The sequence below is a fragment of the Equus quagga genome, chromosome 13, assembly GCF_021613505.1.
Source record: "Equus quagga isolate Etosha38 chromosome 13, UCLA_HA_Equagga_1.0, whole genome shotgun sequence".
Taxonomy (NCBI): domain Eukaryota; kingdom Metazoa; phylum Chordata; class Mammalia; order Perissodactyla; family Equidae; genus Equus; species Equus quagga.
Genome location: NC_060279.1, coordinates 75,943,355 through 75,954,679, shown reverse-complemented (window position 1 = coordinate 75,954,679; position 11,325 = coordinate 75,943,355). Strand labels below are relative to the sequence as shown.

General features: G+C 49.9%; 1 pseudogene; it reads right to left on the bottom strand.

The window, feature by feature from the left end:
* Nucleotides 1–1,394: 1,394 nt before the first annotated feature.
* Nucleotides 1,395–11,069, bottom strand: LOC124249535 (40S ribosomal protein S6-like; annotated as a pseudogene).
* Nucleotides 11,070–11,325: the final 256 nt, after the last annotated feature.

Here is an 11,325-nt window from a genome sequence, read left to right as displayed (position 1 = left end):
GACCCAGCACAAATGCCACCTCCTCTGTGAAGGCGTGTGGCAGGCAGGTGGCAGTTCCTTATATCTCTGTCTTCCTTAGCAGCATCTGTTGCCTCTTCTCTTTTTGCATTTATCATGCAAATTACCTTACTCACCTGTCAAAATGGATGAGGTAAATTGAAGTGTGGGTTCCAATTCTTCGCTCTGCTGGAAGACTGCTGTACAGCCCCATGGCCTTGGGGCTTGCACAGCCTCGTGGTGGGCAGAGAGCAGTTCCCACCTCTTGGCTTTGAACTTGGCCATGGGACTTGCTTTGACCAATGGGTTTCTGCCATGGCCACCAGGAGAACACGCCCCAGGTAGCCCACTGGCCACAGAACAAAGATGTGTGGAGTAGGACGGGATCCGATCTGCAGCTTGGAGGCAAGCCCAGCGGAAGCCGGCATAGACCAGCTGACCCCACCCCCTCACTCCAGCTGACCTGCAGACACGGGAGCAAGAGAGCACCACAGTTGCACGTGCTTGCACTCAGCATCACTGTGGCAAGAGTGAACTGTTATGATGGTTCCATTGCCTCTTTTTATGACAAGCATCTATAAGACAGGGACCATGTCATGCTCCCTCTGCACCCCAGCTCCAGCATGAGGCTGACTCTTGAAGGGGAAGACGTTTCAGAAGGCCTTGTGAAAGAACGTATCGTCTGTTTCAGCCACGAGGAAGAAAAGACAGAAACAGGAACCCCAGCACCGACGGGCCCTCCCCGGGACAGCTGAAGGGTGAAGAGCATGGATTCCAACTGCCGGACAGGCCAGGCTTCACTCCAGCAGCCTCCTTAAGGGACTGGGCCTCAGTTTTATCAGCCACAAAGTGGGGCTAATAACAGTGTGAACCTCACAGTGTTGTTGGGGGGAGTAAATGAACTAATGTAGGAAAGCCCTGAGTATAGCGCCTGGCACATTGTCAGCTCCCCCAAACATACCTAAAATGGCTATCTGGGAGAGAGACACAAGCTAACCCAAGAACTGTACTTAGCAAAGAGAAGAACCGGAAAGCACTCATTAGAGAGAAGCATCCTTTGGAGCGTGGACTATGCAGCTCCAGAGACAGAGGCCCAGCACAAGGGGAGGAGGAGAACCAGTGGGGAAAGTGGAGCAGAGGTGAGCACATCATTCCTGATGGCTGGGCTTTTAGCCCAATACCTCATTTCTCCCAAATTTCCAGAACTTCCTGCCTGGCTCCTTTGATGATTCAAACCATAGACACCACAGTTGTGAACTTAGGGGACAAAATACACTCAGCTTCTGGTATAGGTGTGTTGTGTTTCCTAACGGTAACACGTTATGTTAACACACATTAGGTAACACACACAATGTTTCCTAACGGTAACACATTATGTTAACACACATTAGGTAACACACACAATGTTTCCTAATGTACCAGAGGTACATCCAAGCATGCATTACTAATACTGACCTTTTCCTAAACCAGTCATCTGCTGATTGTCTCACTGTTTTAGGGAAAATCTCCACTTTCTATACATCCCTAGTGAAATTTCAACTTTTTAAAAAATCTGCAAGTCAATAATAGAGATAAATTGTAATCAGATAATTTACGTAATTAATCTAAAAGAAGACAAGAAAAACAAGAAAAAAGTAATGAAGAGATAAGACAAATTGAAACCAAATAGCAAAATGGCAGGTTTTCACCAAACGATATTAATATTCATCTTAAATGCAAATGGTCTAAAAACTCCAATTAAAATGCAGAAGTTGTCAGATTGTATGAAAAAGCAGGGTGAGACTATGCTGTCTACAAGAAACCAACTTTAGATACAAAGATATAGATAGGCCAAAAGCAAAGGGAGGGAAAAATGTGTACCATCCAACATGCTACGCTAATCAAAAGTAGACCTCAGAACAAGGAATATTTCCAGGAATAAAGAGGAACTTATCATAATGATAAGAAGGCTGACTCATTAAGAATATACAAAATTCCTACTGTGTACATACCTAATAATAGAGCTTTAAAAGACCTAAAGCAAAAACTTATAAAATTGAAAGGAGAAATAGACAAACGAAAATCATAGTTGGAGAGTGAAATTTAAAAATGCCATTTGCAAGAGTTACAAAATACGAAATATGAAACACTTATTACATCTGACAAAAGAGGAACAGGACCTGTGCACTGAAAACTACAAACGCTGCTGAGAGAAATTAAAGACCCAGAGAAACGGAGAAGTACATTGTTCGTGGAGCAGAACCCGAGGAACTCTCCAACTCCATCTATAGCTTAAATGTAATCCCAATCAGAATCCCAGCAAACTTTTTTTTGGTAGAAATTAACCAGCAGATCCTAAAATACACATGGAAATACAAAGACTGCAAAATAGTCAAAACAACTTTGAAAAAAGAACAAAGTTAGAAGATTTACATTCCTATTCAAGACTGTCGTTATAAAACAGTGAGCAGGACAGTGCAGGACTGGTAACAGGAGAGACAAACAGACCGAGAAAATGGAAACAAGAGTCTAGAAACAGACCCAAACATATACGGTCTTTTATTTATTTATTTTTTTGCAAAAGCACAAAGGCAAATTTGATGGGGAAAGGAGAGTATCTTCAATAAAAAAGTACTGGAAGAATCGGATATTCACACGCAAAAATGCACTTTGATCTATCCCTCACACCATACACAGAAATTAACTCCATCAGATCATAGACTAAATGTAAAACTTAAAACTATAAAACTGCTAGAAGAAAACACAGGAGAAACTCTGTGACCTTGGGATAGGCAATGATTTCTTAGATACGGTTATCAAAAGCACAATCCGTAAAAGAAGAAATTGATAAATCAGATTGTTTAAAGCAAATACTATAACACAGAGTTCTTGGTTTTATGACGCTGTGTGTGACTACAACAGCGCTGAGTGTGGGGGAGCGGGAGCAGATGGACAGACCGCGGCTGGGCTCCTGCATTTTCCTGGAGGAATTCACTAACTCTGAGTAGGTCACGGTACGTTAAAGATGCATGGTGAAATCCCCAGAGCAACCACTAAAAACGATGGTGTTTCCCGTGGCCTGGGAAATATATTAAGCAAATACAGAAGAAAACGGCATCATATCAAGGGTACAATCCTAAATATATAAAGAAAAAAAGGAATACAAAGAGGCCAAAAAGAAATATGCGTGCATGTGAATGATGAGACTACAGCGGGGTTTTTTTTTCCCTACTGTTATGTTCCTAACAAAAATGTTTAAAGTGAGCATGTGTTACTTTAGGGGGAAATGTGTAAAATAGGAAAATGAAAGAAAAATGAGAAGGAGGAAAGAGGAGAAAAAAAAAACAGGAAAGAAGGGACAGAGGGAGTGAAGGAAAAATAAGTGATGGGGAATCCTCAGACCAGAGAGAGGAGGGACGGCCGGGGCGTTTGCAAGCCAGGAGCTTCCCCCCGGCCTCCATGCACGGTCAAACGCAGGACGACGGCTGTCAGGTGACTTGCAAGAGCAGAGCTTCCTGTGAACGTGGAGCAGAAGGAGATGTACCAGCTGCATTGTCCACACCTGTAGCCGCGCGCTCTGTGCTCATCATGAACGGAGGGCAGAGAGAAGCGCGCTGCTGTTTAACTGACAACAGCAACCAAATGCACCCAGTTGCAGCTGTACAGGCGTGCCGGAGACCGCCGGGGATGCAGTGCTCTCGGTGCACATCCACAGCCTGCATGGGGTCCCGCAGTGGCCCGCCCCCCATGGCCTGTTTCTGAGATTAACCCTCATGACAGGGAGTCAGGGAATGGCTGGTCCCACCTCCTTCCAAGCCCTAGGGAAGGGGCCGGGATCCGGACCTCTCTGAGTCAGCCTTGCTGACCAAGACTGGGCCGGGTCAGCGGAAGAGAAGGTCACAAAGTTCCCATGAGTGACGTGATCTTGCTCCATCTGCAGAAGGAGCCAGCCTTGGTGGAGAAATGGCAGCTCTCCACGCGGAAAGACGTCTCTGGCTTCCCAGAATCCTTAATCAAAACCCTATAAACGTACAAGCTTTTCAAGGGTAATTCTTCTTACTAACATTTCCCATCAAGAGATGGAAGTCATCTGAGAGAGCGTTGGCTCTTCGCCTCTCGACGCGGTCTCTGTGAAGTGTTTGCTGACACGGTGGCCGACTGCTGGCTGAGCCCAGAAGAGCCGGGATCAACAGAAGCCTGACACTCTGCAAGCCCGCCACTGGACAACAAGCCCGTCCACCGTGTTTACCTGGAAGACATGTCTTCAGAATTTTATTTTTTTAATTTATCCTGGCCAGGAGTCACCATAAAAATGGGCCTGGGTTCGAATCCTTGCCATAGCACTTCCTGGCTGTGTGTCCTGGAGAAAGTCACTTCCCTTCTCTGGGCCTCACCCCCTCCTCTGTCAGTGAGGACAGTGAGCATGATGCGCGGCCCAGGGCTGCTGTGGAGATCAGGGAGAGGGTTCGGTGAGTGCAGATTGTCAGTGTGCAGGTAAGCATCTAAGAAACAACAGCTGTTACTCGTATTTAAAATATAGATTCTTGGCTGTGTGTGCCTGACCCGAACGCTTTCACTCCCTGGATAACTCACACTCTGTCCGCCTTCCGCGTCGTTCAGGCCCCCTGGGGTCAAGCACACCGGTGCCTCGTGTCAGAACGGCACAGCCCTGGGAGGCGGGAGTCCCAGCTGGGCTCTTGGCTCTGCCACGCTCTTCCTCTCTGCTGCTGGGTTTCTCCATTTGTAACAGGACAGGACTTGGCAAGCTCCCCGAGAAGCCTTCCACTCTGACCTTCTCCACTCTTCCCGTTTAGAGCAGACGGAAATTCAGCTCCACACACAAAATGTGGAGGGAAGCCGGGGGGTGCCCGTGGGCCCAGGCGAGGGGAAGTCATACCAATTGGTGCAGAAAACCATTTGACAAAATTCAACGTCCATTCATGATAAAAACTCTCAGAAAACTTCGCATTAATAGGAACCTCCTTAATCTGATCAAGAAGATATACCCAAACCCCACGGCAGGTATGTTAATGATGAAAGGCCGAACGCCTTCGCTTAGGGTCAGAAACAAGGCAAGAACATACCTCCTCACCCCTCCTGTGCCACATTTTACTGGAAGGCCCAGCCGGAGAAATATTGCAAGAAAAAGACATCAGAGGCGTTCGGACTGGAAAGGAAGAAACAGAACTGTCCCTAATTTGCATACAGCACTGTCTATGTAGAAAATCTTAAGGAACCTAGAAAAGAAGCTTATAGGGATAATGAGTTTAGCAGTCTCAGAAAACAAAGCCAACATACAAAAATTAACCATATTTCTACGTACTAGCAATAAACAATTGATAACTGAAATTTTAAGAATACTGCCAGTTACAATAGCACCCCCCCCCCCCCCAATGAAATGCTGAGCTGTAAATCTCACAGAACTCGTGCACGGTTTCTACATTTCATTTTGTCTGCTCCGTAACTCGAGCATTCACCATTGCCCTCTCACCTGGCTCCTGCCTCCTCCCACTGACTGTGGACTCTGCCGGAACGGAGCCGTCAAGATGCCACCTCTTTTCATTTTTGATCTTCCTAAAACTGCAAGCAAAACCTGGCACCGAGTCGGTGCCCAGTAACCGGTTGATGAATGAATCGATGCACTTGAAATTGACCCAAGACTTGATTCTGATAATGACTGATAGTGGACTCGGGGCAAGGATTTTGGGGGGAAAAAGGGGGCTGTTTTGTGATTGCGGAGAGAGACTGGCCAGAGCAACGTGAGCCCCAGACCCCATTGCGCCAGGATAAACTCTCAGCACAGAGGTCTCCTTAGCCATTGACAGAACTAAGAATAGACAGAGAAAGCCCTTATAGACATAGTTATTAAGTACCAATTAGGATCCAGGCTGGAGCCATCTAGGGTTTGGAAAAATGTCTTCAGATTATTTTCCAAGGGTTTGATGAAACCCCAAAGACATTTTTCCCAGGCATATTTTTTCCAGAAGTTGGAAACTCTCGAGTATTTAAAGGAGAATTTAATCCCTAGGTTTGGGGTTTGTTTGTGTGAACTCATCCTGATGGAACAGTGCCCGGTGCCCATGGGGCTTGTGTGTCTGTATTTTATGTATGGAGTTAGATGCTGGTGGAATTTCGAGGGCATGCAACTGAATCTCATGGTAATTCTGAACTCAGGGCTTGAATTCCAAGAGGGTATAGGCTTGGCAGATGCATTCCCCAAGGATTGGAATCAAAAGACGCCCCTTGGGTTGCTACACGGCCAAACCGTGAGCCTTGGAGAACCTGGGACCCTGGGTCGGCAGAGAAGCAGAGGACAAGCGGGGCTCCAGCACCTTTCCTGGGCAGGCCACACCAGGGTGGGAGACACAGAGGAGAAAGTATTTCTAAATTTAGAAAGTAAAAATTGCTCACTGTAGAAAAATTAGAGTATACAAATAGAAAGATTGAGAGAATAAAAAAAGACTGCTGAGACAACAGAGACAACCGCTGGCGATGTGGACAAGCGGACTTCCTTTCAGTTTGTTTGGGGTTCCTTTGCCCTGCGCTTTGGGAATTGCTTTCAAGGTGGCAAATGCACGATGGACATGAAAGGCGGACTTGTGTCTCATCAGCCCGGGCCCCTCGGTACAGCTGGTCACCGTCCTGGTGGGCAGCAGGGTGAACAGGATTCCTGCGCCAGCTGCACCTGTCACTCACGCAAAGCCCATCCAGAGCAGGCGGGCACCAGATCCCACCCACCTCGCAGAGGGAATGGGAGCAGGGAGGGGAGAGAGGAGACGTGTGCGGTGGGTAAAACGTGGTGACTTTGCAAACCACCACCGGCCAAGCTTCAGTTTCCTCATTTATAAATGGGACTAATCCCGCCCTCACAACTTAATTCCTCCTAAGATCTTGGTGACGCTTAGGGTGATATAGTGTGAAGACATAATGTCACATGGTTAGTGTGGTGTTCGATTAGGCGGTGAGCATTCAAGAAATGGTCCCCAGGAAGGAAAGACCTGTTTTATATCCTTCTGAACTATGAGAGCTTCCCATCTGGAGAATAATTTATTAGTGGGTATACTGTTATTAAAACTGGCATCCTCTGGATATGTTTCTGTGTGTTTAAACCCTCTACTGTAATTTCAACACAAAGCGACTTTGAGCCCATCAAAAGGACTACATTGACCCTGCAGTGCACTTAAAATTGGACCAGAGCCCCATGACCGGTTGGTAGGAGTGGAAATTGGTACAATCACTTTGGAAAACTGTGTGACAGTGTCTACTGATGCTAAACATACACCTACCCCAGGAACCTGCACTTCCACTCCTGAGTGCGTACCCAAGAAACACAAGCGCACGTGTGCACCAAAGACAAGTGCGGGAACCTTCAGGGCCTTCTTCCTGACGGCCCTACCTGGACTGCCCACCACCAACAGCACACTCAAATACACTGTGGTCTATTCCTATAATGGAATACTACTCAGCAATGAAAAAGAACAAATGACTGGGACAACCAACCACGTGGATGGACTGCAGAGAAATAACGCTGAGTGAAAAAAGACATGATGAGCACATACTGTTCGATGCCATTTATGGGAAGCTCAAAACAGTCAAAATGGTCTTGGCAGTGGTTCTCAACCAGGGTGATTTTGGCCCCCAGGAGACTTTTGGCAATGACTGGAAACATCTGGCTGTCACCACTGGAGGGGAAATGCTCCTGGTATCCAGTGGGAGGAGGCCAGGAGGCTGCTAAACCTCCTACAATGCACAGGATGGCCCCACTATATAGCATTACTGGCCCCAAATGTCCATGGTGCCAAGAGCGAGAAACTGACGTATAACAGATGTCAGGTACTGGTGACAATTAGGGATGAGGCAGGGACAGGGAGGGAGCTCAGGGGCACTGGAAATGCTCCACACGCTTACATGGCGGTGTAAGTAAGCACAAGTCCATTTCCGGCTAGTGCGCTTAGCCATCCGTCAGTCATCCTCCGCTCCAACCCCAGCCAGCCCCACACTCCGCAAGGCGCGACATCAGCGCCCTTGCCACCACTCCCGCTTAAGTAGGACAGGACGTTTTAGTCCACAAAGTATCACTTTGACTCAAGTGAAATGAAAAGGTCTGGTTTTGGGGGATTCCAAGTCATATGAATGTGCAGACTCATGGTAGCCACTCCGTTCTCTTTCGCAATATTTTCCAAGCCACCGCCGTGGCAAGTGAGCGAGGCTGCCACTGACGGCCCCCCAGGTTTTACTGCTCTGGCACCCCCGACTGGAGAGCTCATCATTTCTGGAGAGCTCATCATTTCCGTGAAAAGGGGCAGGCTCGGCCCCGCCCTGCTGGCTCAGGCGGCTGCAGACCTGCTCCGGGGCGTCGGCGCGGGTGGGTCATCGCTCAGTGGGCCAGGAGGTCAGTCCTGAGCAGCTGACACTGCTGGCTGGTGCTCGGCTTGAGCCACAACTTAATTCCATCCGGTCCAGGGCACAAACGGGCCAGAGCGATGCTCTGGCTGGACCTGCGAGCCTATTGTGCTGCGGCTACTGCTCCAGGGAGAGGGCTCTGAGGCTCCGAGCCAAGGGGCGGGAGAGCCGGCTGAGAATCTCTCAGGGAATTTTATTTTCCCTTTGACTCCTATTATACCATCGCCGTTAGGACTAAAGAGACCAAAACACTGACATCGATCTGGTTTCAGGAGAAGATGACTCAGAAGTCAATATGGGTTTTGCAGTGCAATCTGAAGTCGGGGACTTCAACCACCCAATGCCACAGGAAGTCAGGCGGCCCGCCCGCCTGGGAACATCCAACAGGCTTTCGGGCCAAGCAGACGGCACCTCCAAATGTCTAACACACGAACTGTGTTGAAGACGCTGAGACCCTGACAATTTCAGAGCAAAGTGTTTCTAGAAGAGAAGGACTAGCTGCTTTCCTGCAGAGGGCAGGAGGCAAGTGTACACGAAACTGGTTTCCGCGGTGGCCGTCAGCACCCACCGCGCCCCCAGGACCAGGCTCCTCCCCGCTCTAGGTGTCTCTCCTCTCCTCTCCTCCATCCCCTCTGCCTCCCCACAGCCTCAGCCCTCCCTGCCCGGGGCTGGGCACACACAGACCTAAAGCTTCCAGCGGTTTGCTGTGTTTATCGAAGTGCGTGCTCTCTCCTTAGTCGTAAACGGGGCTGAGCTGAAGTTTTATATTTCTATTTCTTTGGAAACAAATCTTAGGTTGCTTCAAATCTTAGGCTGGAGGCGGTCTTTGACCTGGTTTATCTCCTGTGCACTGGTGACTTTTAGTTTTAAAAGAAGTCCCATTACAGCTGCAAAGAAGAGTAGGAACAGAAAAATGGAATGCACGGATGTGTGGCCGACCCTTGATTCCACATCTGAATGAGAGGAAGACAGCGGGAGTACAACTTTTCTACTGGGCTGGTCGGGATCACTTCGCTGGTTTGCCCACAGTCCAGACATTCACGCTTTTAGGGGAAATTTGGCCAGAAAGAAACATATACCTCTCCTGGTGAACCCTGACCAGGTAGCAGGCAACATCCACCCGTCTGGGTTGAACAGATGCATCCCCAACTGACAGGACGGCAGAACTCAAATGAGGGGACAGGCAAGCAGGGTCAAAGGTCACAGTAGGTAAAAGGGGGAGATTGGAAAGGCGAGTTGTCAGAAAGGAGGACCTGGCCCGGCCCTGAGCTAGGCTTCCTGTGGGAAGGGCCCACTCGGCCAGGGCTCCTGGTCCGGGGCTCGCCTGGAGAACGTGGCCCAGCTCCTCCTCCAACATCAGAGGAGCCACCAGTGTCCAGGGCTCGCTGAGCCCCACGCGGTGCTAAGAGGTCACACCCATTACACCGTGCCTACTCCTGTCCCCGATTCGGTGTGGCAGCACCACCACAGCCACTTCCTAGACAGACACTGGGCCACGCCCCCAAGGCCACATGACCGTTAGTGCAGGGTGAGTATGGCTTCTGCACCCCAGTTTTTAATCATTTCATTACTTCGTTGTTGTTGTTTGATGTCTGATCTGATTTATTTGTTACCCTTAGAAAATCTCATTCCTGACTGGACTCAGAGGACAGCCTCAGTCTCTTGGCAATCTGTTCCTGGTGTTTTTCTTCGGCCTCCTTCGTTCTCTTGGCCAAAAGCTCAGCATACTCTGCAGACTCTTCCTTATTTTCTGAGGACGCTGCTTCTCCAGAGCAGTACACTGACGTTTGCGCCGCAGGACATGTGGAGTCGCAGGACGCCGGACCTTGGGTGCTTTGGTCCTGGGTTTCTCACCTTCTTTCTCGAGAAGCTTTCTCACAACATGCTGGCGGCCGTCAGCTTCCTTAGAGACTGGCAAGTCTGCGGATTCTGCTGGCTCTTCTGGGCCCAGGCGACGAGGCACAGTAGCATCCGTGAGTCCAGGAACATCCTCCTCCCCTTTTTTACAACGACCAAGTTGAGAACGCTCAGACTGGCATCCACAACGCAAGCCCGCACAGAGCTGCGCTTTCTTTCTCCAGCCTCCTCGCTCTGTAACAGGAACGCCCCTTCCTCAAAGGCCCGCGGACAGGCCGTGGGTGAAGGCCCCCTGCTCCAGGGGGAGCCTTGTTTGTGGCCCCACCACGGGTCCGGACCACGAAACCCTCCCCTTCTTCACTCAGAGCATCAGCAGCAACTTCTGTGGCCATACGCTTCTCACAAAACGGACAGTCTGCGTTCATCGTCGCCTTCAATGACTTTCTGGCAGCCGGGCTGGGGCAGAGATGTTCAGCTTCATCCCGACGCACCGATCGCCTCTGAGGCACCACAAACAAGTTGTTTTTGATTTCATGCTGCAGGCACTGAGGGATTGTGCAGTTTCCCTGCGTTTCTCTGCAGTATCCCCGGCCCTGCCTGCCGCCCCAGTTCACCAAGTGCCAGGGACGGAGCTCAGCAAGCAGGGCCCGCCGCAGGAGCGAGACGGGGAGCGCCTGCCCGCAGCACAGTGCCGGGACTCTGAGCAGAACAACTCCCCACTGTGCCACCAGACAGGAGGTCCTCGTGGGGTGATCAGGGAGCCTGATGCCTGTAAAGAGCTCAGAAGCGGGCCTGGTCCATAGGAAGCCCTCTGTCTTGGCTATCATGAACAGCTTAAAAATATGCTAAGCCCGCAGCCAAAGGCGGAGGGTGTCCCTGAGAGGCGAGGGGAAGTGGAGGAGCTGGAGGAGCTGGAGAGAGGTGCTCAGGGGGCGCCCCAGGGTGACCAGAGGACTCTGCTCTGAGTGCCCGGTCCCAATGTGGAAGTGCTCTGGGTCCTGAACCTCATGGTTGGTCGCAGCCCAGGCAGAGGGCTCCCGTGGAGCCTGTGCTGCTTGCTCTGGGAGGTGTGGCCCCAGTGCAGCAAGG